Source organism: Rhipicephalus microplus, unplaced genomic scaffold, assembly GCF_043290135.1.
Source record: "Rhipicephalus microplus isolate Deutch F79 unplaced genomic scaffold, USDA_Rmic scaffold_53, whole genome shotgun sequence".
In the NCBI taxonomy this organism is placed as follows: domain Eukaryota; kingdom Metazoa; phylum Arthropoda; class Arachnida; order Ixodida; family Ixodidae; genus Rhipicephalus; species Rhipicephalus microplus.
Window position 1 is genome coordinate 1,825,880 of NW_027464626.1, and position 20,842 is coordinate 1,846,721.

The 20,842-nt window shown below is 51.7% G+C and overlaps 6 non-coding genes across 6 annotated transcripts; all 6 read left to right on the forward strand.

The window, feature by feature from the left end:
- The first annotated feature begins 8,333 nt into the window (after nucleotides 1-8,333).
- TRNAN-GUU (transfer RNA asparagine (anticodon GUU)) lies at nucleotides 8,334-8,407 on the forward strand. The gene has a single exon. It is a non-coding gene; the product is annotated as a tRNA-Asn (tRNA).
- Nucleotides 8,408-12,462: 4,055 nt separating this feature from the next.
- Nucleotides 12,463-12,536, forward strand: TRNAN-GUU (transfer RNA asparagine (anticodon GUU)). Its single transcript has one exon. It is a non-coding gene; the product is annotated as a tRNA-Asn (tRNA).
- An 807-nt stretch (nucleotides 12,537-13,343) lies between these two features.
- Nucleotides 13,344-13,420, forward strand: TRNAN-GUU (transfer RNA asparagine (anticodon GUU)). Its single transcript has one exon. It is a non-coding gene; the product is annotated as a tRNA-Asn (tRNA).
- A 1,111-nt stretch (nucleotides 13,421-14,531) lies between these two features.
- Nucleotides 14,532-14,605, forward strand: TRNAN-GUU (transfer RNA asparagine (anticodon GUU)). The gene has a single exon. It is a non-coding gene; the product is annotated as a tRNA-Asn (tRNA).
- Nucleotides 14,606-15,560: 955 nt separating this feature from the next.
- Nucleotides 15,561-15,637, forward strand: TRNAN-GUU (transfer RNA asparagine (anticodon GUU)). Its single transcript has one exon. It is a non-coding gene; the product is annotated as a tRNA-Asn (tRNA).
- Nucleotides 15,638-16,306: 669 nt separating this feature from the next.
- TRNAN-GUU (transfer RNA asparagine (anticodon GUU)) lies at nucleotides 16,307-16,380 on the forward strand. Its single transcript has one exon. It is a non-coding gene; the product is annotated as a tRNA-Asn (tRNA).
- The last annotated feature ends 4,462 nt before the right edge of the window (nucleotides 16,381-20,842 follow it).

Sequence of the window (20,842 nt, forward strand, 5' to 3'; positions counted from 1 at the left end):
TGTAGCCGTGATTCACAACTCAAATATTTTGCAGATTATAAGAAGTGGTGGCGCAAGACTACACTTCACATTTGGAAGCATGGCAATCGGTATGACTAAGCGGCACTGCGCTACGTCCGAACAGTCAACGAATGAGTCTTATCAGTAGCTACACTGCCCGGCGATCACTCCAGAGTGCAACGCTTACATTACGCCCCGAAGCTGAATGGGAGCCCTAGGGCAAAACATGAGTTACACGCGAAACACGCGACAGTTATCATGTACTGTGTCGTAATGAATGCGTCCTTCTAAGGCTGAACAGGGTGCCTCCCGTGGTGAAAGCGTCCGTGTCTACAGCCATTCAACCTCTACTGTGCTCGCTACCGAATAGAACGGCCGAAGAAAAGAAAAAAGAAACAGAACCGAGCAGCCAAATAAATCTGTCCAGGAATACACAGACGAAATCCAGGAATTGACAACAGCCAGCATTTTTCTCGCCTGTCACCTTGGCTCAAGATGTGGATCGGCATCAGACTTTACACTAACGACCGCGCCTGTTCAAAACATCGGCCACGGTTGCAGGAATCGTGCCGTACATGGAGCTGTTTTTGTTTGTTTTTCGTACCAACACCTTTCTGTCAAATGGTGAATTCAAATGGCATCTTTTCTCATTTTCTCGCACTTGCTTTCTCTCAGTGTAAACACATGTAATACTCAAAAGCGTTACGAAGGAAATGGATGATCACTTATATTCCTGGAAGCAGTTCAGTGGCAATTCATGCCATTTAGCGCATGAACTCCGTGCTTGCATATAATGTGCTACACCACTGTACAGTAGCAAGCATCAGAGAACATAAAGCACCCAAGGCTTTAGAATTGGCGTCTTGCACAGAAGCTAATACTCTCAAAAATCAACTTTCAGTAAGTCAAAAAAGCAACTCTCAGAAGAGCAAACAAAACAATGAAAAAATTATTTTCGGCGCATCGCTGGCCTGGCATGAGCTATCTGGTATCGGCTTAGCAGAGGACAAGCGATTGCCTCAATGAAGAAGTCGAAAACGACACATGCCTAGGAAACGAGCTAGGTGTCTAGAACAACAAGTGTTTCACATCTCAACAATTATACCTCAAACAATGCCAATACAGCCGAAGGCCGAACCGTATACAGCTTCGAACGCACCCCCGGCGTTGTTTGCGCGAGAGACGACGCGGTGATATGCCTACTCTGGTAGTGGTGCCTGGCAGCAAAATGCCACACTAACACCGACGGCCGCTTCCCATTGAAATCTGCTCCTTCGCCCAGGCATTGGAAAAAGGCGCTAGGCAAGCACATCGAAAGCTGTTCCACGTTGCTCACATACAAATGACGCACGAAACGTATGCGCAGGTACAGATGAACGCAAATAAGCACCTCAATTGTTACTTCCCAGTGTCTGAAAAGCATGGCGCTTTCGTAGAGACTGTGCAGCGAGTGTAGTGACCTTTGTGCACCCAATAAATACAACAAAATATTTCAAGTGGAAGACCAAGGCATACGATTCTCACCACCGTAAGATAAGCGCGCGCACGCATGAGCGTCCATTCCCCCTTTCGCAGGGCAAAGTACGCGTGAAAGACGAGAGCACGCGCCACAGCATCGTGATCTGGCGACGCGCACTTATTGCATCATCCCACTGGCAATGCTCAAAATATAGAAGATAGAATGGTGAATAGCCGGCAGTGTCGTGACGTGACGAATTATATGCGAACGTCACAAATGGCAAATGAACGTCCCAGTCCTGGTGGTCGGCCGCTACGTATTTAGAAAGCATGTCGGTTATGGTGTGGTCGAGGCGCTCCGTAAGACCGTTCGTTTGCGGATGGTACGAAGTGGCAAACTTGTGCTTTGCAGAGCAAGAGCGCAGGATTTCATCAACGACAGCTGATAGGAAGGTCCGGCCCCGGTCAGTGAGAAATTGACGTGCAGCTCCGTGTACTAAAATAATATCATATACCAGAAAGTTCGCCACATCGGTTGCGCAACTCGTTGGAAGTGCTCGTGTGATAGCGTACCGTGTCGCATAGTCAGTGGCGACAGTGATCCAATTGTTGCCTGAGCTGGAGATCGAGAATGGGCCAAGCAGGTCGAGGCCAATTCGAAAGAAGGTTCAATGGGAATGTCGATTGGCTGAAGGAATCCAGCTGGTAGGGAAGATGGCTTTTTGCGGCGCTGGCAGGGCTCACAAGCGGCGACGTAGCGTCGAACAGAGCGGGCAAGACCAGGCCAAAGGAAACGACGACGTACACGGTCGTATTGCCGAGAGACGCGCAAGTGTCCCGCCAAAGGAGCGTCATGAAGCTGGTTGAGAACAGTCGCACGAAGATGTGCTGGTATGATGGGGAGCAAGTCATGGCCATATGGATCGAGGTTATGGCGATACAGGATGCCGTCTTTTACCAGGAACCTTTGTAGAGATGCCTCGCGAGGCATTGACTCAAGCTTGTCAATGATGGTTCGCAGGGAAGCATCCAGGCGTTGTTCGTGGCCAAGGTTGAGTAGCTGCGTCACAGGCAAAAGGTCTGGAAAGGTGTCAGTATGGGCAGCCTCTTCCACAGGGTAGCGTGATAAAGAATCCGCATCTTGATGTGACCGCCCTGTTTTGTACGTTACGGTGAACGTGTATTCTTGTAATTGTAGGGACCAACGAGGGAGGCGTCCTGAGGGATTCTTGAGCGAGGCCAGCCAGCAGAGCGCGTGGTGGTCGGTGACTACCCGGAGTGAACGCCCGTATAAGTATGGGAGAAACTTGGCGACTGCCCACACAAGAGCGAGACACTCACGTTGTGTGATTGAATAGTTGCGCTTGGCTGTAGATAGCAGGCGGCTTGCATACGCTATAACACGGTCTTGTCCGCGTTGATGTTGCATTAGCATTGCCCCGATGCCATGCCCACTAGCGTCAGTGCGAACCTCGGTTGGAGCTGATGGATTGAAATGGGCTAAAATCGGCGGTGTTTTAAGGAGCATCGTGAGCTGGGAAAAAGATGAAGCTTGATCAACGCCCCAGAAAAACGGGGTGTCCTTCTTCAGGAGGTTTGTGAGTGGGCGTGCAATGATGGCGAAGTCCTTAACAAACCGTCGAAAGTAGGAGCACAAGCCCACAAAACTGCGAACGTCCTTTGTTGACTTCGGAACAGGAAAGTCCGTGACGGCGCGAATTTTCTCGGGATCTGGGCGGACTTTTGCGGCATCGACGATGTGGCCAAGTACGGTTATTTGACGACGAGCAAAGTGGCATTTAGACGAGTTCAGTTGAAGTCCGGCTCGATGAAAAACTTCAAGAATCGCCGATAAACGCTTGAGACGGGAGTCGAATGTGGGCGAGGAAACGATAACGTCGTCTTAATAACATAAGCAGGTTGACCGTTTAAACCCTTGGAGAAATGAGTCCATCATTCTTTCGAATGTGGCCGGCGCATTACAGAGACCAAAAGGGCATGACTGTTTTTCTTTGGGCTGATAGCTCTGGAGAAATGTTCTGATGGTGGTGAGAGGGGAGCACGACTGTCTCCGTGGTGCAATTGGCTAGCGCGATAGGCTGTTAACCGAAAGGTTGGAGCTTCGAGCCCTCCCGGGAGTGGTGCGGCGCTTTTTTTCTTTGGGCTGATAGCTCTGAAGAAATGTTCTTACGGAGGTGGGAGTGCTGCACTACTGTCTCCGTGGCGAAATTTGCTAGCGCGATCGGCTGTTACCTGAAAGGTTGGAGGTTCGAGCCCTCCCGGGAGTGGTTTGTTGCTTTTTTTTCTTTGGGCTAATAGCTTTGAAAATATGTTCTGATGGTGGTGAGAGTGGAGCAGGACTGTCTCCGGGGCACAATTGGCTAGCGCGATCGGCTGTTAACCGAAAGGTTGGAGGTTCGAGCCCACCCGGTGGTGGTGCGGCGCTTTTTTTCCTTTGGGCTGATAGCTTTCAAGATATGTTCTGATGATGGTGAAAGTGGAGCAGGACTGTCTCCGTGGCGCAATTGGCTAGCGCGATCATCTGTTAACCGAAAGGTTGGAGTTTCGAGCCCACCCGTGGACGGTGTGTCGCTTTTTTTGCTTTGCGCTGATGGCGTTGAAGATATGTTCTCATGGTGGTGAGAGTGAAGCACGACTGTCTCCGTGGCGCAATTGGCTAGAGCGATCGGCTGTTAACCGAAAGGTTGGAGGTTCGAGCCCACCCGGGGGTGGTGCGGCGCTTTTTTTTCTTTGGGCTGATAGCTTTGAAGATATGTTTGATGGTGGTGAGAGTGGTGCAGGACTGTCTCCGTGGCGCAGTTGGCTAGCGCGATTGGCTGTTAACCGAAAAGTTGGAGGTTCGAGCTCACCAAGGGACGGTGTGTCGCTTTTTTCTTTGCGCTGATAGCTTTGAAGATATGTTCTGATGGTGGTGAGAGGGGAGAACGACTGTCTCCGTGGCTGGCGCAATTGGCTAGCGCGATCGGCTGTTGACCGAGAAGTTGGAGGTTCGAGCCCACCCGGGGGTGGTGCGGCGTTTCTTTTTCTTTGGGCTGAAAGCTCTGAAGAAATGTTCTGACAGTGATGAGAGTGGACCACGACTGCCTCCGTGTCCCAACTGGCTAGCGCGATCGGCTGTTAACCGAATGGTTGGAGGTTCGAGCCCACCCGGTGGTGGTGCGGCGCTTTTTTTTTCTTTGGGCTGATAGCTTAGAAGATATGTTCTGCTGGTGGTGAGAGGGTAGCACGACTGTCTCCGTGGCGCAATTTCCTAGCGCGATAGGCTGTTAACCGAAAGGTTGGAGGTTCGAGCCCTCCCGGGAGTGGTGCGGCGCTCTTTTTTCTTTGCGCTGATAGCTTTGAAGATATGTTCTGATGGTGGTGAGAGTGGAGCACGACTGTCTCCGTGGCGCTACTGGCTAGCACGTTCGGCTGTTAACCAAAAATTGGAGGTTTCAGCCCTCCCGGGAGTGGTGTGTTGCTTTTTTCTTTGCGCTGATAGCTTTGAAGATATGTTCTGATGGTGGTGAGAGTGGAGCACGACTGTCTCCGTGGCGCTATTAGCTAGCGCGATGGGCTGTTAACCGAAAGGTTGGAGGTTCGAGCCCACCCGGTGGTGGAGCGGCGCTTTTTTTCTTTGGGCTGATAGCTCTGAAGAAATGTCCTGACGGAGGTGGGAGTGCTGCACTACTGTCTCCGTGGCGCAATTGGCTAGCGCGATCGGCTGTTAACAGAAAGTTTGTAGTTTTGAGCCTTCCCGGGAGTGGTGTGTTGCTCTTTTCTTTGCGCTGATAGCTTTGGAGATATGATCTGATGGTGGTGAGAGTGGAGCACGACTGTCTCCGTGGCGCGATTGGGTAGCACGATCGGCTGTTAACCGAAAGGCTGGAGGTTCGAGCCCACCCGGTGGAGGTGCGGCGCTTTTTTTTCTTTGGGCTGATAGCTCTGAAGAAATGTTCTGACGGAGGTGGGAGTGCTGCACTACCCTACCAGAAAAATTGCCATGGTGGATACTGGAAAACATGGTGGGCGTAGTGGAAATAATAGTGGGCATGGTGGAAATTATGATGGATATGGTGAGACGTAGTGGAAAATATGGTGGATATGCCGGGACATACTGGGTGGTATGGTGTACAGATGATGGGTAAAGTGGAAATGATGGTGGAAAGCAGAGGCTAGATAGTGGGCAATAATGGGACACTCGGCCCACCATTGCGATAATGCTGGGAAGCCCTAAGTATATGTTGGGTGGTGCTTATTATGGTGGGCTACATGGTGTACCAAGCTGAGAAGCTCTGCCCACCATCGCGATAATGCTGGGAAGGAGTAAGCAGATGATGGGTGGGCTTATAATGGCGGGCAATTTATATAGTGTACCAAGCTGGGATCTGTACACTACATGTTCTACCACCATGATTTCCACCAAATGTTAGGCCTACCGACCGAGCCCGTACAATTGTGTTATCCGTGCTTCCGGGTTTCAGAATACACGATTTCGACGATTAAGTATGACAATACAGCGCAGCCATGGCATCAATTAACCTAAATGAAGCATTTTTCATTGTGTATGGTGTCCGCTCAAGAAGCAACAAACATCGATGCGACGCGATTAAAGCACTCCCAGAGAACGTCAGTGTCTTCTCACCGAAAGCCACCGGTCGCGCTCGCCGGCACTTCTCTAGCTTTTGTACGGGAACTCAGAAGTGGCAATTCGTATGCTTGGTGAACCAATATGATAGCGTAATGTTTCCGGCACACTGAATTCGTTTTGGCCAAGCTGTTATGTAGTTGTTGCTTTAGCGAAAGAGCTACAGCATTGCGCTGGCACGACCGCCCTCTACATTGCGCGAAAAACATCCCAATACTCAATCAAATAAACTAGGCGGGCGAATCTATGGAATGAGCCTAGAAGCGTCATAAAGCGTGAGCAGATGTCGCCCTTTAGAACGAGCGCGAAACGGATAATAAACTTGGCAGACCCCGCCGGTAAACTGTTGCTGCTCCCCAGTACACTTGTTTTTTTTCTTGAAGTTGTGAATTGTAAAAAAATAGCACTAGTGCCATTAACACAATGGCAATCGTTACAGGCCGCAGTTGCCTGTGTCTATTAAATGTGCAATTTTTAGTAGCAGGTGTATATCTTGTCTATGTTGTGTACTCGACAAACATAAGTTGAACCGTACGTTAGTATGCCAACTAAGTATTCAGCACACCATCAACGTCATGTTGGTGTGGCGCAGTCGTTAGTGTCTTCGAATCAAAATCCGCAGGTTGCACGTTCGATCTCCCTGGGCGCCTTGTTTTTTTTTTACAGGACAGGTGTTTTTTATACCGTTTCTATGGAATTCTTTTTTATTTTTTGTGGCAGCTCGTCACGGTGATTCTGACGTCATTTCGCGCTGAAGCGTTGACGGCACTGCAGCACCCACCATACGCACCATGCACCATGGTGGGCGTTTTCCACCATTCACCCACTACATTAATCCACTATAATGGTGGGTGGTTGTTTCCACCATGCCCACCATACGTTTTTTTTCGATAGGGTACTGTCTCCGTGGCGCAAATTCCTAGCGCAATAGGCTGTTAACCGAAAGGTTGGAATTTCGAGCCCTCCCGGGAGTGGTGTGTTGCCTTTTTCTTTGCGCTGATAGCTTTGAAGACATGTTCTGATGATGGTGAGAGTGGAGCATGACTGTCTCCGTGGCGCAATTGGCTAGCGCGTTCGGCCGTTAACCGAAAGGCTGGAGGTTCGAGCCCACCCGGTGGTGGTGTGGCGCTTTTTTTTCTTTGGGCTGATAGCTATGAAGAAATGTTCTGACGGTGGTGAGAGCGGAGCACGACTGTCTCCGTGGCGCCATTGGCTAGCGCGATCGGCTGTTAACCAAAAGGTTGGAAGTTCAAGCCCACCCGGTGGTGGTGCGGCGTTTCTTTTTCTTTGGGCTGATAGCTTTGAAGATATGTTTGATGGTGGTGAGAGTGGTGCAGGACTGTCTCCGTAGCGCAATTGGCTAGCGCGATTGGCTGTTAACCAAAAGGTTGGAGGTTTGAGCCCACCAGCGGACGGTGTGTCGCTTTTTTCTTTGCGCTGATAGCTTTGAAGATATGTTCTGATGGTGGTGAGAGCGGAGAACGACTGTCTCCGTGGCTGTCGCAATTGGCTAGCGCGTTCGGCTGTTGACCGAGAGGTTGGAGGTTCGAGCCTTCCCGGGAGTGGTGTGTTGCTTTTCTCTTTGCGCTGATAGCTTTGAAGATATGTTCTGATGGTGGTGAGAGTGGACCACGACTGTCTCCGCGGCGCAATTGGCTAGCGCGTTGGGCTGTTAACCGAAAGGTTGGAGGTTCGAGCCCACCCGGTTGTGGTGCTGCGCTTTTTTTCCTTTGGGCTGATAGCTCTGAGGAAATGTTCTGACGGTGGTGAAAGTGTAGCGCGACTGTCTCCGTGTCGCAATTGGCTAGCGCGATCGGCTTTTAACTGAAAGGTTGGAGGTTCGAGCCCTCCCGAGAGTGGTGTGTTGCTCTTTTTTCTTTGGGCTGATAGCTTTGAAGATATGTTCTGATGGTGGTGAGAGTATAGCAGGACTGTCTCCGTGGCGCATCTGGCTAGCGCGACCGGCTGTTAACCGAAAGGTTGGAGGTTCGAGCCCACCCGGTGGTGCTGCGGCGCTTTTTTTTCTGTGGGCTGATAGCTTTGAAGTTATGTTCTCATGGTGGTGAGAGTGGAAAAGGACTGTCTCCGTGGCGCAATTGGTTAGCGCAATCGGCTGTTAACCGAAAGGTTGCAGTTTCGTGCCCTCCCGGAAGTGGTGTGTTGCTTTTTTCTTTGCGCTGATAGCTTTAAAGTAATGTTCTGACAGTGGTGAGAATGGAGCACGACTGTCTCCGTGGCGCATTTGGCTAGCGCGTTCGGCTGTTAACCGAAAGTTTGGAGGTTCGAGCCCTCCCGGAAGCAGTGTGTCAGTTTTTTTATCTTTGCGCTGATAGCTTTGGAGAAATGTTTTCACGGTGGTGAGAGTTGCGCATGACTGTCTCCGCTGCGCAATTGGCTAGCGCGATCGGCTGTTAACCAAAAGGTTGGAGTTCCGAGCCCTCCCGGGAGTGGTGTGATGCTCTTTTCTTTGTGCTGATAGATTTGGAGAAATGTTCTAACGTTGGTGAGATTGGAGCACGACTGTCTCCGTGGCGCAATTGGCTAGCACGTTCGGTTGTTAACCGAAACTTTGGAGGTTCGAGCCCTCCCGGGAGTGGTGTGTTGCTCTTTCTTTGCGCTGATAGCTTTGAAGATATGTTCTGATGGTGGAGAGATGAGCACGACTGTCTCCGTGGCGCAATCGGCTAGCGTGAACGGCTGTTAACCGAAAGGTTGGAGGTTCGCGCCCACCCGGTGGTGGTGCGGCGCTTTTTTTTCTTTGGGCTGATAGTCTGAAATATGTTCTGACGGTGGTGAGAGAGGAGCACGACTGTCTCCGTGGCGCTATTGGCTAGCGCGATGGGCTGTTAACCGAAAGGTTGGAGTTTCGAGCCCACCCGGTGGTGGTGCGGCGCTTTTTTTCTTTTGGCCTGATAGCTCTGAAGAAATGTTCTGATGGTGTTGAGAGTGGAGCACGACTGTCTCTGTGGCGCAGTTGGCTAGCGCGATCGGCTGTTAACTGAAAGGTTGGAGGTTCGAGCCCTCCCGGGAGTGGTTTGTTGCTTTTTTTCTTTGGGCTGATAGCTTTGAAGATATGTTCTCAGGGTGGTGAGAGTGGAGCAGGGCTGTCTCCGTAGCGCAATTGGCTAGCGCGATCAGCTGTTAACTAAAAGGTTGGAGGTTCGAGCCCACCCGGTGGTGGTGCGGCGCTTCTTTGTCTTTGGGCTCATAGATTTGAAGATATGTTCTGATGGTGGTGAGAATGGAGCACGACTGTCTCCGTGGCGCATTTGGCTAGCGCGTTCGGCTGTTACCCGAAAGTTTGGAGCTTCGAGCCCTCCCGGAAGCAGTGTGTCACTTTTTTTTATCTTTGCGCTGATAGCTTTGGAGAAAGGTTTTCACGGTGGTGAGAGTTGCGCATGACTGTCTCCGCTGCGCAATTGGCTAGCGTGATCGGCTGTTAACCAAAAGGTTGGAGTTCCGAGCCCTCCCGGGAGTGGTGTGATGCTCTTTTTTTTTTTGCTGATAGCTTTGGAGAAATGTTCTGACGTTGGTGAGATTGGAGCACGACTGTCTCCATGGCGCAATTGGCTACCACGTTCGGCTGTTAACCGAAAAATTGGAGTTTCGAGCCCTCCCGGGAGTGGTGTGTTGCTTTTTCTTTGCACTGATAGCTTTGAAGATATGTTCTGATGGTGGTGAGAGTGGAGCACGACTGTCTCCGTGGCGCAATCGGCTAGCGTGATCGGCTGTTAACCTAAAGGTTGGAGGTTCGAGCCCACCCGGTGGAGCTGCGGCGCTTTTTTTTCTGTGGGCTGATAGCTTTGAAGTTATGTTCTCATGGTGGGGAGAGTGGAAAAGGACTGTCTTCGTGGCGCTATTGGCTAGCGCGATGGGCTGTTAACCGAAAGGTTGGAGGTTCGAGCCCACCCGTGGACGGTGTGTCGCTTTTTTTGCTTTGCGCTGATGGCGTTGAAGATATGTTCTGATGGTGGTGAGAGTGAAGCACGACTGTCTCCGTGGCGCAATTGGCTAGCGCGATCGGCTGTTAACCGAAAGGTTGGAGTTTCGAGTCCACCCGTGGACGGTGTGTCGCTTTTTTTTGCTTTGCGCTGATGTCGTTGAAGATATGTTCTGATGGTGGTGAGAGTGAAGCACGACTGTCTCCGTATCGCAATTGGCTAGCGCGTTCGGCTATTAACCGAAGGTTTGGAGGTTCGAGCCCTCTCGGAAGCAGTGTGTCACTTTTTTTATCTTTGCGCTGATAGCTTTGGAGAAATGTTTTCACGGTGGTGAGAGTTGCGCATGACTGTCTCCGCTGCGCAATTGGCTAGCGCGATCGGCTGTTAACCAAAAGGTTGGAGTTCCGAGCCCTCCCGGGAGTGGTGTGATGCTCTTTTCTTTGTGCTGATAGCTTTGGAGAAATGTTCTGACGTTGGTGAGATTGGAGCACGACTGTCTCCGTGGCGCAATTGGCTTCCACGTTCGGCTGTTAACCGAAAATTTGGAGGTTCGAGCCCTCCCGGGAGTGGTGTGTTGCTTTTTCTTTGCACTGATAGCTTTGAAGATATGTTCTGATGGTGGTGAGAGTGGAGCACGACTGTCTCCGTGGCGCAATCGGCTAGCGTGATCGGCTTTTAACCGAAAGGTTGGAGTTTCGAGCCCACCCGGTGGTGCTGCGGCGCTTTTTTTTTCTGTGGGCTGATAGCTTTGAAGTTATGTTCTCATGGTGGTGAGAGTGGAAAAGGACTGTCTCCGTGGCGCTATTGGCTAGCGCGATGGGCTGTTAACCGAAAGGTTGGAGGTTAGAGCCCACCCGTGGACGGTGTATCGCTTTTTTTGCTTTGCGCTGATGGCGTTGAAAATATGTTCTGATGGTGGTGAGAGTGAAGCACGACTGTCTCCGTGGCGCAATTGGCTAGCGCGATCGGCTGTTAACCGAAAGGTTGGAGTTTCGAGTCCACCCGTGGACGGTGTGTCGCTTTTTTTGCTTTGCGCTGATGGCGTTGAAGATATGTTCTGATGGTGGTGAGAGTGAAGCACGACTGTCTCCGTGGCGCAATTGGCTAGTGCGATCGGCTGTTAACCGAAAGTTTGGAGGTTCGAGCCCACCCGGGGGTGGTGCGGCGCTTTTTTTTTCTTTGGGCTGATAGCTTTGAAGATATGTTTGATGGTGGTGAGAGTGGTGCAGGACTGTCTCCGTAGCGCAATTGGCTAGCGCGATTGGCTGTTAACCAAAAGGTTGGAGGTTTGAGCCCACCAGGGGACGGTGTGTCGCTTTTTTCTTTGCGCTGATAGCTTTGAAGATATGTTCTGATGGTGGTGAGAGCGGAGAACGACTGTCTCCGTGGCTGTCGCAATTGGCTAGCGCGTTGGGCTGTTAACCGAAAGGTTGGAGGTTCGCGCCCACCCGGTTGTGGTGCTGCGCTTTTATTCCTTTGGGCTGATAGCTCTGAGGAAATGTTCTGACGGTGGTGAAAGTGTAGCGCGACTGTCTCCGTGTCGCAATTGGCTAGCGCGATCGGCTTTTAACCGAAAGGTTGGAGGTTCGAGCCCTCCCGAGAGTGGTGTGTTGCTCTTTTTTCTTTGGGCTGATAGCTTTGAAGATATGTTCTGATGGTGGTGAGAGTAGAGCAGGACTGTCTCCATGGCGCAACTGGCTAGCGCGACCGGCTGTTAACCGAAAGGTTAGAGGTTCGAGCCCACCCGGTCGTGCTGCGGCGCTTTTTTTTCTTTGGGCTGATAGCTTTGAAGTTATGTTCTCATGGTGGTGAGAGTGGAAAAGGACTGTCTCCGTGGCGCAATTCGCTAGCGCAATCGGCTGTTAACCGAAAGGTTGGAGGTTCGAGCCCTCCCGGGAGTGGTGTGTTGCTTTTTCTTTGCGCTGATAGCTTTGAAGATATGTTCTGATGGTGGTGAGAGTGGAGCACGACTGTCTCTGTGGCGCAATCGGCTAGCGTGATCGGCTGTTAACCGAAAGGTTGGAGGTTCGAGCCCACCCGGTGGTGCTGCGGCGCTTTTTTTTCTGTGGGCTGATAGCTTTGAAGTATGTTCTCATGGTGGGGAGAGTGGAAAAGGACTGTCTTCGTGGCGCTATTGGCTAGCGCGATGGGCTGTTAACCGAAAGGTTGGAGGTTCGAGCCCACCCGTGGACGGTGTGTCGCTTTTTTTGCTTTGCGCTGATGGCGTTGAAGATATGTTCTGATGGTGGTGAGAGTGAAGCACGACTGTCTCCGTGGCGCAATTGGCTAGCGCGATCGGCTGTTAACCGAAAGGTTGGAGTTTCGAGTCCACCCGTGGACGGTGTGTCGCTTTTTTTGCTTTGCGCTGATGGCGTTGAAGATATGTTCTGATGGTGGTGAGAGTGAAGCACGACTGTCTCCGTGGCGCAATTGGCTAGCGCGTTCGGCTGTTAACCGAAAGTTTGGAGGTTCGAGCCCTCTCGGAAGCAGTGTGTCACTTTTTTTATATTTGCGCTGATAACTTTGGAGAAACGTTTTCACGGTGGTGAGAGTTGCGCATGACTGTCTCCGCTGCGCAATTGGCTAGCGCGATCGGCTGTTAACCAAAAGGTTGGAGTTCCGAGCCCTCCCGGGAGTGGTGTGATGCTCTTTTCTTTGTGCTGATAGCTTTGGAGAAATGTTCTGACGTTAGTGAGATTGGAGCACGACTGTCTCCGTGGCGCAATTGGCTACCACGTTCGGCTTTTAACCGAAAATTTGGAGGTTCGAGCCCTCCCGGGAGTGGTGTGTTGCTTTTTCTATGCACTGATAGCTTTGAAGATATGTTCTGATGGTGGTGAGAGTGGAGCACGACTGTCTCCGTGGCGCAATCGGCTAGCGTGATCGGCTGTTAACCGAAAGGTTGGAGGTTCGAGCCCACCCGGTGGTGCTGCGGCGCTTTTTTTTTCTGTGGGCTGATAGCTTTGAAGTTATGTTCTCATGGTGGTGAGAGTGGAAAAGGACTGTCTCCGTGGCGCTATTGGCTAGCGCGATGGGCTGTTAACCGAAAGGTTGGAGGTTAGAGCCCACCCGTGGACGGTGTATCGCTTTTTTTGCTTTGCGCTGATGGCGTTGAAAATATGTTCTGATGGTGGTGAGAGTGAAGCACGACTGTCTCCGTGGCGCAATTGGCTAGCGCGATCGGCTGTTAACCGAAAGTTTGGAGGTTCGAGCCCACCCGGGGGTGGTGCGGCGCTTTTTTTTCTTTGGGCTGATAGCTTTGAAGATATGTTTGATGGTGGTGAGAGTGGTGCAGGACTGTCTCCGTAGCGCAATTGGCTAGCGCGATCGGCTGTTGACCGAGAGGTTGGAGGTTCAAGCCCTCCCGGGAGTGGTGTGTTGCTTTTTTCTTTGCGCTGATAGCTTTGAAGGTATGTTCTGATGGTTGTGAGAGTGGACCACGACTCACGACTGTCTTCGTGGCGCAATTGGCTAGCGCGTTGGGCTGTTAACCGAAAGGTTGGAGGTTCGCGCCCACCCGGTTGTGGTGCTGCGCTTTTTTTCCTTTGGGCTGATAGCTCTGAGGAAATGTTCTGACGGTGGTGAAAGTGTAGCGCGACTGTCTCCGTGTCGCAATTGGCTAGCGCGATCGGCTTATAACCGAAAGGTTGGAGGTTCGAGCCCTCCCGAGAGTGGTGTGTTGCTCTTTTTTCTTTGGGCTGATAGCTTTGAAGATATGTTCTGATGGTGATGAGAGTAGAGCAGGACTGTCTCCATGGCGCAACTGGCTAGCGCGACCGGCTGTTAACCGAAAGGTTAGAGGTTCGAGCCCACCCGGTCGTGCTGTGGCGCTTTTTTTTCTTTGGGCTGATAGCTTTGAAGTTATGTTCTCATGGTGGGGAGAGTGGAAAAGGACTGTCTCCGTGGCGCAATTCGCTAGCGCAATCGGCTGTTAACCGAAAGGTTGGAGGTTCGAGCCCTCCCGGGAGTGGTGTGTTGCTTTTTCTTTGCGCTGATAGCTTTGAAGATATGTTCTGATGGTGGTGAGAGTGGAGCACGACTGTCTCCGTGGCGCAATCGGCTAGCGTGATCGGCTGTTAACCGAAAGGTTGGAGGTTCGAGCCCACCCGGTGGTGCTGCGGCGCTTTTTTTTCTGTGGGCTGATAGCTTTGAAGTATGTCCTCATGGTGGGGAGAGTGGAAAAGGACTGTCTTCGTGGCGCTATTGGCTAGCGCGATGGGCTGTTAACCGAAAGGTTGGAGGTTCGAGCCCACCCGTGGACGGTGTGTCGCTTTTTTTGCTTTGCGCTGATGGCGTTGAAGATATGTTCTGATGGTGGTGAGAGTGAAGCACGACTGTCTCCGTGGCGCAATTGGCTAGCGCGATCGGCTGTTAACCGAAAGGTTGGAGTTTCGAGTCCACCCGTGGACGGTGTGTCGCTTTTTTTGCTTTGCGCTGATGGCGTTGAAGATATGTTCTGATGGTGGTGAGAGTGAAGCACGACTGTCTCCGTGGCGCAATTGGCTAGCGCGTTCGGCTGTTAACCGAAAGTTTGGAGGTTCGAGCCCTCTCGGAAGCAGTGTGTCACTTTTTTTATCTTTGCGCTGATAGCTTTGGAGAAATGTTTTCACGGTGGTGAGAGTTGCGCATGACTGTCTCCGCTGCGCAATTGGCTAGCGCGATCGGCTGTTAACCAAAAGGTTGGAGTTCCGAGCCCTCCCGGGAGTGGTGTGATGCTCTTTTCTTTGTGCTGATAGCTTTGGAGAAATGTTCTGACGTTGGTGAGATTGGAGCACGACTGTCTCCGTGGCGCAATTGGCTACCACGTTCGGCTGTTAACCGAAAATTTGGAGGTTCGAGCCCTCCCGGGAGTGGTGTGTTGCTTTTTCTTTGCACTGATAGCTTTGAAGATATGTTCTGATGGTGGTGAGAGTGGAGCACGACTGTCTCCGTGGCGCAATCGGCTAGCGTGATCGGCTGTTAACCGAAAGGTTGGAGGTTCGAGCCCACCCGGTGGTGCTGCGGCGCTTTTTTTTCTGTGGGCTGATAGCTTTGAAGTTATGTTCTCATGGTGGTGAGAGTGGAAAAGGACTGTCTCCGTGGCGCTATTGGCTAGCGCGATGGGCTGTTAACCGAAAGGTTGGAGGTTAGAGCCCACCCGTGGACGGTGTATCGCTTTTTTTGCTTTGCGCTGATGGCGTTGAAAATATGTTCTGATGGTGGTGAGAGTGAAGCACGACTGTCTCCGTGGCGCAATTGGCTAGCGCGATCGGCTGTTAACCGAAAGGTTGGAGTTTCGAGTCCACCCGTGGACGGTGTGTCGCTTTTTTTGCTTTGTGCTGATGGCGTTGAAGATATGTTCTGATGGTGGTGAGAGTGAAGCACGACTGTCTCCGTGGAGCAATTGGCTAGTGCGATCGGCTGTTAACCGAAAGTTTGGAGGTTCGAGCCCACCCGGGGGTGGTGCGGCGCTTTTTTTTTCTTTGGGCTGATAGCTTTGAAGATATGTTTGATGGTGGTGAGAGTGGTGCAGGACTGTCTCCGTAGCGCAATTGGCTAGCGCGATCGGCTGTTGACCGAGAGGTTGGAGGTTCAAGCCCTCCCGGGAGTGGTGTGTTGCTTTTATCTTTGCGCTGATAACTTTGAAGGTATGTTCTGATGGTTGTGAGAGTGGACCACGACTCACGACTGTCTCCGTGGCGCAATTGGCTAGCGCGTTGGGCTGTTAACCGAAAGGTTGGAGGTTCGCGCCCACCCGGTTGTGGTGGTGCGCTTTTTTTCCTTTGGGCTGATAGCTCTGAGGAAATGTTCTGACGGTGGTGAAAGTGTAGCGCGACTGTCTCCGTGTCGCAATTGGCTAGCGCGATCGGCTTTTAACCGAAAGGTTGGAGGTTCGAGCCCTCCCGAGAGTGGTGTGTTGCTCTTTTTTCTTTGGGCTGATAGCTTTGAAGATATGTTCTGATGGTGGTGAGAGTAGAGCAGGACTGTCTCCATGGCGCAACTGGCTAGCGCGACCGGCTGTTAACCGAAAGGTTAGAGGTTCGAGCCCACCCGGTCGTGCTGCGACACTTTTTTTTCTTTGGGCTGATAGCTTTAAAGTTATGTTCTCATGGTGGTGAGAGTGGAAAAGGACTGTCTCCGTGGCGCAATTCGCTAGCGCAATCGGCTGTTAACCGAAAGGTTGGAGGTTCGTGCCCTCCCGGAAGTGGTGTGTTGCTTTTTTCTTTGCGCTGATAGCTTTAAAGTTATGTTCTGACAGTGGTGAGAATGGAGCACGACTGTCTCCGTGGCGCATTTGGCTAGCGCGTTCGGCTGTTAACCGAAAGTTTGGAGGTTCGAGCCCTCCCGGAAGCAGTGTGTCAGTTTTTTTATCTTTGCGCTTATAGCTTTGGAGAAATGTTTTCACGGTGGTGAGAGTTGCGCATGACTGTCTCCGCTGCGCAATTGGCTAGCGCGATCGGCTGTTAACCAAAAGGTTGGAGTTCCGAGCCCTCCCGGGAGTGGTATGATGTTCTTTTCTTTGTGCTGATAGATTTGGAGAAATGTTCTGACGTTGGTGAGATTGGAGCACGACTGTCTCCGTGGCGCAATTGGCTAGCACGTTCGGCTGTTAACCGAAATTTTGGAGGTTCGAGCCCTCCCGGGAGTAGTGTGTTGCTCTTTCTTTGCGCTGATAGCTTTGAAGATATGTTCTGATGGTGGTGAGAGTGGAGCACGACTGTATCCGTGGTGCAATCGGCTAGCGTGAACGGCTGTTAACCGAAATGTTGAGGTTCGCGCCCACCCGGTGGTGGTGCGGCGCTTTTTTTTCTTTGGGCTGATAGTCTGAAGAAATGTTCTGACGGTGGTGAGAGAGGAGCACGACTGTCTCCGTGGCGCTATTGGCTAGCGCGATGGGCTGTTAACCGAAAGGTTGAAGGTTCGAGCCCACCCGGTGGTGGTGCGGCGCTTTTTTTCTTTTGGCCTGATAGCTCTGAAGAAATGTTCTGATCGTGTTGAGAGTGGAGCACGACTGTCTCTGTGGCGCAATTGGCTAGCGCGATCGGCTGTTAACTGAAAGGTTGGAGGTTCGAGCCCTCCAGGGAGTGGTTTGTTGCTTTTTTTCTTTGGGCTGATAGCTTTGAAGATATGTTCTCAGGGTGGTGAGAGTGGAGCAGGACTGTCTCCGTGGCGCAATTGGCTAGCGCGATCAGCTGTTAACCAAAAGGTTGGAGGTTCGAGCCCACCCGGTGGTGGTGCAGCGCTTTTTTTTCTTTGGGCTCATAGATTTCAAGATATGTTCTGATGGTGGTAAGAATGGAGCACGACTGTCTCCGTGGCGCATTTGGCTAGCGCGTTCGGCTGTTAACCGAAAGTTTGGAGGTTCGAGCTATCCCGGAAGCAGTGTGTCACTTTTTTTATCTTTGCGCTGATAGCTTTGGAGAAATGTTTTCACGGTGGTGAGAGTTGCGCTTGACTGTCTCCGCTGCGCACTTGGCTAGCGCGATCGGCTGTTAACCAAAAGGTTGGAGTTCCGAGCCCTCCCGGGAGTGGTGTGATGCTCTTTCTTTGTGCTGATAGCTTTGAAGAAATGTTCTGACGTTGGTGAGATTGGAGCACGACTGTCTCTATGGCGCAATTGGCTACCACGTTCGGCTGTTAACCGAAAATTTGGAGGTTCGAGCCCTCCCGGGAGTGGTGTGTTGCTTTTTCTTTGCGCTGATAGCTTTGAAGATATGTTCTAATGGTGGTGAGAGTGGAGCACGACTGTCTCCGTGGCGCAATCGGCTAGCGTGATCGGCTGTTAACCGAGAGGTTGGAGGTTCGAGCCCACCCGGTGGTGCGGCGGCGCTTTTTTTTTCTGTGGGCTGATAGCTTTGAAGTTATGTTCTCATGGTGGTGAGAGTGGAAAAGGACTGTCTCCGTGGCGCTATTGGCTAGCGCGATGGGCTGTTAACTGAAAGGTTGGAGGTTCGAGCCCACACGGTGGTGGTGCGGCGCTTTTTTTCCTTTGGCCTGATAGCTCTGAAGAAATGTTCTGACGGTGGTGAGAGTGGAGCACGACTGTCTCTGTGGCGCAATTGGCTAGCACAATCGGCTGTTAACTGAAAGGTTGGAGGTTCGAGCCCTCCCGGGAGTGGTTTGTTGCTTTTTTTCTTTGGGCTGATAGCTTTGAAGATATGTTCTCATGGTGGTGAGAGTGGAGCAGGATTGTCTCCGTAGCGCAATTGGCTAGCGCGATCAGCTGTTAACCAAAAGGTTGGAGGTTCGAGCCCACCCGGTGGTGGTGCGGCGCTTTTTTTGTTTGGGCTCATAGATTTGAAAACATGTTCTGACGTTGGTAAGAGGGGAGAACGACAGCCTCCGTGGCGCTATTGCCTAGCGCGTTGGGCCTTTAACCGAAAAACTGGAGGTTCGAGCCCACCCTGTGGTGGTGCGGCACTTTTGTTTCTTTGGGCTGATAGCTCTGAAGAAATGTTCTGACGGTGGTGAGAGTAGAGCACGACTTTCTCCGTGGCGCAATTGGCTAGCGCGATCGGCTGTTAACCGAAATGTTGGAGGTTCGAGCCCACCCGGTGGTGGTGCGGCGCTTTTTTCTTCTTTGCGCTGATAGCTTTGAAGAAATGTTCTAACGGGGGTGAGAGTGCGCAAAAATGTCTCCGTGAAGCAATTGGCTAGCGCGTTCGGCTGTTAACCGAAAGGTTGGAGGTTCGAGCCCACCCGGTGGTGGTGCGGCGCTTTCTTTTCTTTGGGCTCATAGATTTGAAGATATGTTCTGACGGTGGTAAGAGTGAAGCATGACTGTCTCCGTGGTGCAATTGGCTAGCGCGATCGGCTGTTAACAGAAAGGTTGGAGGTAAGAGCCCACCCGGGGGTGGTGCGGCGCTTTTTTTTCTTTGGGCTTATAGCTTTGAAGATATGTTTGATGGTGGTGAGAGTGGTGCAGGAATGTCTCCGTAGCGCAATTGGCTAGCGCGATTGGCTGTTAATCGAAAGGTTGGAGGTTTGAGCCCACCAGGGGACGGTGTGTCGCTTTTATCTTTGCGGTGATAGCTTTGAAGATATGTTCTAATGGTGGTGAGAGGGGAGAACGACAGTCTCCGTGGCGCTATTGCCTAGCGCGTTCGGCCGTTAACCGAAAAGCTGGAGGTTCGAGCCCACCCGGTGGTGGTGCGGCGCTTTTGTTTCTTTGGGCTGATAGCTCTGAAGAAATGTTCTGACGGTGGTGAGAGTAGAGCACGACTTTCTCCGTGGCGCAATTGGCTAGCGCGATCGGCTGTTAACCGAAAGGTTGGAAGTTCGAGCCCACCCGGTGGTGGTGCGGCGCTGTTTTCTTCTTTGCGCTGATAGCTTTGAAGAAATGTTCCAACGGGGGTGAGAGTGCGGCAAAATGTCTCCGTGAAGCAATTGGCTAGCGCGTTCGGCTGTTAACCGAAAGGTTGGAGGTTTGAGCCCACCAGGGGACGGTGTGTCGCTTTTATCTTTGCGCTGATAGCTTTGAAGATATGTTCTAATGGTGGTGAGAGGGGAGAACGACAGTCTCCGTGGCGCTATTGCCTAGCGCGTTCGGCCGTTAACCGAAAAGCTGGAGGTTCGAGCCCACCCGGTGGTGGTGCGGCGCTTTTGTTTCTTTGGGCTGATAGCTCTGAAGAAATGTTCTGACGGTGGTGAGAGTAGAGCACGACTTTCTCCGTGGCGCAATTGGCTAGCGCGATCGGCTGTTAACCGAAAGGTTGGAAGTTCGAGCCCACCCGGTGGTGGTGCGGCGCTTTTTTCTTCTTTGCGCTGATAGCTTTGAAGAAATGTTCTAACGGGGGTGAGAGTGCGGCAAAAATGTCTCCGTGAAGCAATTGGCTAGCGCGTTCGGCTGTTAACCGAAAGGTTGGAGGTTCGAGCCCACCCGGTGGTGGTGCGGCGCTTTCTTTTCTTTGGGCTCATAGATTTGAAGATATGTTCTGACGGTGGTAAGAGTGAAGCATGACTGTCTCCGTGGTGCAATTGGCTAGCGCGATCGGCTGTTAACAGAAAGGTTGGAGGTTAGAGCCCACCCGGGGGTGGTGCGGCGCTTTTTTTTCTTTGGGCTTATAGCTTTGAAGATATGTTTGATGGTGGTGAGAGTGGTGCAGGAATGTCTCTGTTGCGCAATTGGCTAGCGCGATTGGCTGTTAACTGAAAGTTTGGAGGTTTGAGCCCACCAGGGGACGGTGTGTCGCTTTTTTCTTTGCGCTGATAGCTTTGAAGATATTTTCTAATGGTGGTGAGAGGGGAGAACGACAGCCTCCGTGGCGCTATTGCCTAGCGCGTTCGGCCGTTAACCGAAAAACTGGAGGTTCGAGCCCACCCGGTGGTGGTGCGGCACTTTTGTTTCTTTGGGCTGATAGCTCTGAAGAAATGTTCTGACGGTGGTGAGAGTAGAGCACGACTTTCTCCGTGGCGCAATTGGCTAGCGCGATCGGCTGTTAACCGAAATGTTGGAGGTTCGAGCCCACCCGGTGGTGGTGCGGCGCTTTTTTCTTCTTTGCGCTGATAGCTTTGAAGAAATGTTCTGACGGGGGTGAGAGTGCAGCAAAAATGTCTCCGTGAAGCAATTGGCTAGCGCGTTCGGCTGTTAACCGAAAGTTTGGAGATTCGAGCCCTCCCGGTAGATGTGTGTTGCTTTTTTTTGCGCTGATGGCTTTGGAGAAATGTTCTGATGGTGGTGAGAGTGCAGCACGAACTTCCAATCACAGGTAATGTTATCAGGTTCCTTCCGTTCAAAAAGAGTCTGACTGATAATACTCCTTACGACTTGTTTATGTTGTTGGGACTGTATTCATTATGGAAAAGTCGCGTGATT